Genomic DNA, 7,100 nt, shown 5'->3' on the forward strand with positions numbered 1-7,100 from the left:
TAGGGATGAGAAAATACCACGTAGCTGCTTGCTCGCAGTTGTGATAGAAAGCGATATTTCAGAACTCGGTATTACTCTCGGTGCAATGCATACAAGGGGAAATATGTTTGTATCTGTGGATGACTAAGCTTAAATGCGCTTTGTCCGTACGGAGCAGTTTTTACGCTTGGGAGCAGACCTCTATTTCTTTTGATACGTTAACTGCTGAGCTCGATTCCCGCCCTGTGAACGATTTTAGCCTTTTCGAAAGCTATGAACATATCTGAGATACTATGTGTGCGGAAAATGAATTTGTTTGCACCGGTAAGCCTGAGAGTAATATTAAAATTATATATAGAGGAACCTTTACCATGTTTTTAAAATTTTACTTATTGAAATGCTATCAGTCTATTTCATTCTTTCATTGCATTCATACATTAAGCTGCAAAAAATAGAGAAACTCCTCAAAAACTTATCTGTCTCTGACCATTGCCTAAATTGACTGTCTTTTGCCTTGACTCTCATTCTGGCAACAAATGCCTCATTGATGCAAAATGGCAATTGATTTTTTTTCTTTGCGGTAATTTAAATTCTTGCATATTCAAATGTGAATAGCAAGAATGATCAACTGTATCGCCTATATTTTCATCTGTTGTACACACGATGAATACCAGCCTAAATAAGCCCTTTATAACCGTAAAAAAATCCCCTTAAAAACGGTGTACTGCCGAGAAAAGTTCTTTCCAGCCCTTTATTGTCGGGGAATCTCCAGGTCTGTATGCTGGAGATATCCTTATATTTTTGGCGTTGATAAATTACTGACTGTAGGTTTATAATTTTTTTCTAATATCTTCACTTTTCGGGAATCCTTTGGAAGATTTTTATCTGTACTAAGGTCAGTGCTATTTACTACACTAATTCCACGGAATCATAAAATTATGTCATTTGTTTCACTTGTTTTCAGTTTTCGATTAAGCACTCCTTTGAGAAGGCTGTGTCATTCGTGTGAATTTTTTGTTTGGCATTTATTAATTTTTCATGGATTACTTACCAAATTCACAATAAAACATGAAATTTATAATAAAACATGAAAAATAGGAGAAAGATTTGGCATTAGTGGTGCAAGAATATAGTATGCTTAAATTTGTATTAAAACATAATTACCGTAACGAAAAATAATCAATATCCAGGAGAAAAAATTAATATGGCTGAAAGGGTTAAAAACCTATAAAACATAGCGCATACAAATAAAATACTAAAAACCGCGATGTTCTAACTTGGAAAGTTTTCCTTAACCGTTGATAACCTCGTACTCCGCTTGAATTTTACATTGTGAGTTTTGTGCACTCCCTGATGGCTGGATTTACTTCCCGATTATTTCACATAAATTAATTTATTTCTTTCGCTTTCAGAATTAGATGGTGAGCAGTGTCATGAATCAGTGCATGGACGGACAGTAAGCGGCACTTCCGCTTCAGGATAGAGGCCCGCCGCCCGTGGCCATTCCTACGCTTTTGAGTAAGGATCGCTTCTAGGCGCATTGGTCAATTTGGTTTCGCCACCGGCACGGGCTGCTGATTTTTCGAGGTAAGAGCATATGGTGTGGAGTAGCCTTTGTTCTCCGTTTATTTCCGCTTCGAGGAATCATTTGCGGACAGTCGCTTATGTAACAGCTACAAAAGTTTGGCGAATCTACTACGCTTGACGCGTGTGCCACTTACTTTTGCCCCTCTGAATCCTCGAGCCCGGAAAATCATGGGAGAGGTAGAAAGGGAAGCGCATATCCGCGGTGATAATTGATCGATTATATCTCTATAGGAAATGCGTTCAGTGCTTATGGTGTGTGAAGGCATTTCGATTAAGCCGAAAAATACAGATGATTACAGTATTGGAAAGTAATTGTAATTTTAACTTTCGTCTTGTAGTTTGAGTGAAATAAAAGAATAAAATTTATTTTCTACGGAATAGAGCCAAGTGTGAAAGAAAATTTTCGGTATAACCGAAAGCGTATCCATCCTTAAACATCAAATCCCATTACTACGAGCTGCAGTAGTTCTTTTCCTTCTTACTGTTATGTAAGCATAGCTCGGTTAAATGAATTGTAAGTTAAAGCTCAGTTGCTATGTGCAACATTCCTAAGAAATAAAATAGCATCAGCGATGGTAGGATCTGTATTCACTGATATCTGTCCACAATAAGAACAGCCGGGAACTCTCTAATTAATTGTGTCTTAGTCATCATGCTATCGAATTCTGCTAAATCTTATTTAGCTCAAGTTCATACATCTTATGAATAAAGAAAACTTTCAGCACACTATTGTTTAATTAATCATATCATACTCTTTAATTTTATGTATTTGAAAATGTAATGTATGAGATGCAGTGGTTTCCCATTTACCCTCCGTGAATACCCTTTCAGGACACGTTTCTTTCTGATATCTTTACGTCTTTACATTTTTCAAAATATTATTTCTTAAAGTTCCTTCCAATCTAATTTAAATAATCCAATTTTAAAATTTTCATATGGCCATGATAATGTAACCATTGCCTCTAAAAATTCACGCGCCTGGGGCATAATTAGGAATGTTAGGAGTTTAAAGAGTTCTGTCGACATTAATTATAACATTTACCTAGCTCAGTTTTATTGTGAAGTGCATAGTCGTTATGATCAGCGTTATGGTTCTAAAATTTCGTGATGATATTAGTCATTTATACCTACCCTGATTTGCGTTTTGCATTGGCACTTCAATGTAATTCTTTTAGTATTATCACGTATCATGCGTGACATGTAAAAAAGCATACGTTTCATGTGAATAAATTTGCATTACTAAAAGCAGCGATGCTCTGGTTGGAGATATAAATAAACGTGAAGTAAATATGGGTGCTCCCACCGAAGTATCTGTACTTGGATATTTGCCTTTTTAGAATAAAAAATTACAGTAATTCCCAGTCGTTAATATTTTTTGCATGTTTTTTTTTCATTTTTACGATTTTCACTTACTGGTTTTTATATATTCAGTTACATATTCGTGTGAAATACTTAAATTCTGATATATTTGGAACGATATGGTTATAGAATGTTTGTTGGTGAGATTTCAATGCGCTTCTTTTATGTGCGAATAACGATTCCATACTGTTTTTCGTTCCTTTTTCTCCCTTCCTTGCGAGGTTATTAGCAAACTCCGGTTATTGCTTCAACTTGTTTCCTTAATTTCAAATGCTTTGGGAGATTTTAAATCCCCTCGCTGATTACTGGAAAGAAAAAAAGCAAAAGAGAGAAACTGTTGCAATCGAAAAGTTTTCGACGCTCTTTAAGAAGGGAAATGTCTGCCCTGACTTCACTGCCGAATCATCAAGTGAAGTTGAAGGTCTAAATCTGAGTGGGTGTTTGCATTCCATCCTCGTATTTGCTCGGGCAAAACAACGAGTCCCCGGGGGTCTTAAAGTCGAGTTTCGCCTTTCGTTCCGTCAAGCTCCCGAGAATAACGCGAAGATAAGAATTAAATGGACCCAATTCGTTCCCTATGAAGATGTTTCTCTCCCCGAACTCCATCGTGTAATCAAAGGGATGTAGACGGAGATTTCTACTTTTATCAGGCCCGGAACGCGCTAGACTCAGTCATTTGCTGTTTTGACTCCTACGGTGAAGCTGTGAATGTCATTTTGAGTACGGATTGAAATCGAAGATTTGGTTGTTTTTCTCGAAAGAAACATTTTGTCTGTACGTCTAAATAACTGATTGTCATTACATCGAAATTACTAAATCTAAATTTCGTGTACAGTTCAGTTCGCTGATTGTCTTGTTATAAAGCCTTTTATTGGCCAAAAAGTGCCAGCAGACGTACATTCATCATAGGTATTGGATTAATGGATTGCCATCATCCTCATCGTAATGAAAATTCATAGTTAATTTAGAAATAAAAATAGTACATGATTTTCACTAATGTTTTTCTTTAATACACGACTAGTTTCATCCTGACCTGATAATTACCGCTGATGGATGGAACTGTTTGTCTATTTGTTGCAAATTTGAGTGAAATTCGCGTGCAAAAGTTATTTTTTAAAGAAATAAGACTGTCGGCAAAACTCGCCGCTGTGCAACACGCATGAATTAAACGTTTCAAAAGCACGCCTGAATTATGTCTCGATTAAACTGAGTATGTTAGCGAATTAATTAAAAGCAAAAGACGCACTGGGAAAAAATTGGGTGCTACTGGTGTCCCTTCACGATCTCCCACTACTCCGGATTCGTGCTCATATTCAAGTGATGAAAACTATTTCTCGTCGAGAAGGCATCAAGAGCGGATTCCTGGTCTGAAAAAATTCTCTCTCATTGTCAGTATCCTAGAACGCCGGTATATGCTAGGTACAACTATGCCAATCGGTGGAATTTTTAAATAATATCAATTATTCTATAGCGTATTTTATACTGATAGATGTTTTACCTATTTTTTACGTTTACTGGAATGAATATTATCCAGAATTAAAAATGATCATTTACATTCACCTCATCAATCACAGCTTGGATATGTGGTTACAATTCTGTAGATTTTGTTTTCTCTCCTCTGCTTCAATTTACAACAGATATAAATCTTAGTTTTCACGGTTTGAGAATTACTTAATCCCTATGAAAAATATTTTATTTACGCTATAAATGATGGATGATTATGGGCGAGGGTGGTCACGCCATTCTACCCTAAAATCGTACAGAAATAGAAAAATTTTCATCATAAATGTGGATTTTCAAACGCAAGTTTTTTCACGGTGATTTATTTTTATTTTTTTATCTCGTTAGTCGTACTTGAAATAAATTCGCCTTCCGTGTGTTTCGAGTCTATAAACATTGCGTTGGAAATCCTTCCGAAAGTCCATTTATTTGAGGGTATTCCTTGCTCACAGGCGCCTGAAAATAAAAGGCGTGAAAACCCTTCCCTCACAAACGACGACCATTATAAACACATTGGTTTAACTGCTGGAGTCAGCTTATACATATATGCCGGGTTCGGTTGTAATTATTAATTATATAACTAAGTACAAGTCATTGGTTGGCTTATATAACTTGCAATGTTCATTTTGTGATGATGAATATTTCTTGGGCATTTTAGTTCTAAAATGTAACTCTGTGTCTATTTTGAAATAAAGTGACTAGTAAAATGCGCCAAACCTCTTTCCATCGATTAGCACATTTATTTGCGCAACTTTAGGGCTTGATAATGATGTTAGTTATCCACACTCAATACCCAAGCTCATCGAACGCTTTATCGAGTATGAAATTTTAATAATGAGAATGAAAAATCAGTAAATTTCTAGTTTAATTGTATTCGATGAGTTTTAATTCTACTCGTTATTACATAAGAATTCTTCAGGAGTAAAGATACGCAAATACAAGTGCAAAACGTTTAGAAAATGTTTGGCTTACCAGGTTAGGGGCCGAATTCTCTATACAATTAAATTAACGTTGCTTATTTGACTTTCTATTTTCACCACGAAAAGTAGGGTTGCGATTTGGGAAATGTTGAGATATCGATCTTCAGTGCCCCCGCCAGGGTGAACCCGGAATTTTTTTTCGAAAGAAAATTTTAACCCTTCCTTTTCATCTTCTCCTCCATTCCCTCCCGTGAGGTAAAGGTTTTTTTTATGTGAATCCGTGGAGCGGTGAATTCGTCGCCACTTTTCTTCCTCTCCCGCCGAATGAGGGTTAGAGGAGGATGTTCCGCGATGACACAATGAGGAAGGTGAGAGGGGCGGAGAAAAAAAGATCTTGCATTTAAGGGAAACACTTTTACTTTCTCAGCCGACTGCTCTCGGCACAAAAAAACGAAAGGCAAGAGAAGCAGGCGAAAGGGTACCCGGCATGGAGAATTGGGGAAGTGGTGGGGTGGGGAAGGGGGTGGTTGGAAGAGCTCTGTGCTGTCGAGGCACATATTTTTCCTCCGAGTCGCTTCTCCTTTGTCTTGCCGTTGGTGTTTCTTTGATGAGTCATGTGCGTAGATAGAAGTGCCCGTCCAGGCGGAATCGTATTGAATATAATCTGTTTCACGTGGTAAATTCACTTAAAGAAACTCGTGTATGCATTTCGGTAGAGGTAAAAATAAAACTGTGTGGAACGCTATTGCGATGTATTTATAATTATAACACTTCGGCTTCATTGGAGCGATATGATCCATATAATCTCGTTTATTAACCCTTCGTTCATGTATTGGAGGCGTTCATAAATTACTTTTATGGAAATTCGAAGATTGACATATCGCAAAATGTTGCCGGTTAAAGCAAACGTGCGGATATGTATTTTTTCGGGATTGAATGGTGGCATCGGGGCCATCTTTGAAGAACTACAGGCCCGAACCGCAGCCTTGTCTTTTGATCTATTTATCCGGCTCGTGACAAAATGAGGTAATTGGGATTTTCACTGCCATATCTTCACTTTTCACGTTTTTCTCGTCCAAGTAAGCCACCGAAATGAGAACTATTCGCTTGGCTGTAATAGCTCTCGACATGCTAATAAATGTGACAGTAGCAAAACTTTCTTCTAAAATGTCAAAACCGAGGATAATCACACTGATATCGATATGGAATGCCCTTAAACCCCATTTCATAGAAACACTGCCATTCAAGCTCTCTTTCGTCTTACTTTATTTGGCTACAAACAAATCAACGCGAGAAAATGGTTTACCTTGCCCATAAAAATGTATCGTCTTCGGCTTTCATGAGAGGAGGTGCCACTTTCGTCCTTATCTAATGACAGTCATATTTTGTTGGTGGTAGTGGGCTAGATGGCTTATTCCTGCGTATCAAGCATGACTTTTAAGCAAAGGATGATTTTTTAAATAAATATCGCTTGTAATTTTGGACTTAATGTGCATAGCCCTTGTTAGGAGTAGGTACCCACATTCCGTGACAATTTCAGTCTCATTTCTCTGAGCGAAAGTTCTCGTTGATAAATAAATATCAAGTGCAAATAATCGAATAAAAGTTCATAACATCTCACCAAAATAGGGTCATGAAGTACTATGAATGATTGGTCCTCAGTATTATCCTCTGGTTTGCGATTATCTTTTGCTGACACTGATGCTAATACGTGTAAATAATCTAATACGTGTAATAATATGATATAATAATGCG

Source organism: Ischnura elegans, chromosome 5 (assembly GCF_921293095.1).
Source record: "Ischnura elegans chromosome 5, ioIscEleg1.1, whole genome shotgun sequence".
NCBI lineage: Eukaryota > Metazoa > Arthropoda > Insecta > Odonata > Coenagrionidae > Ischnura > Ischnura elegans.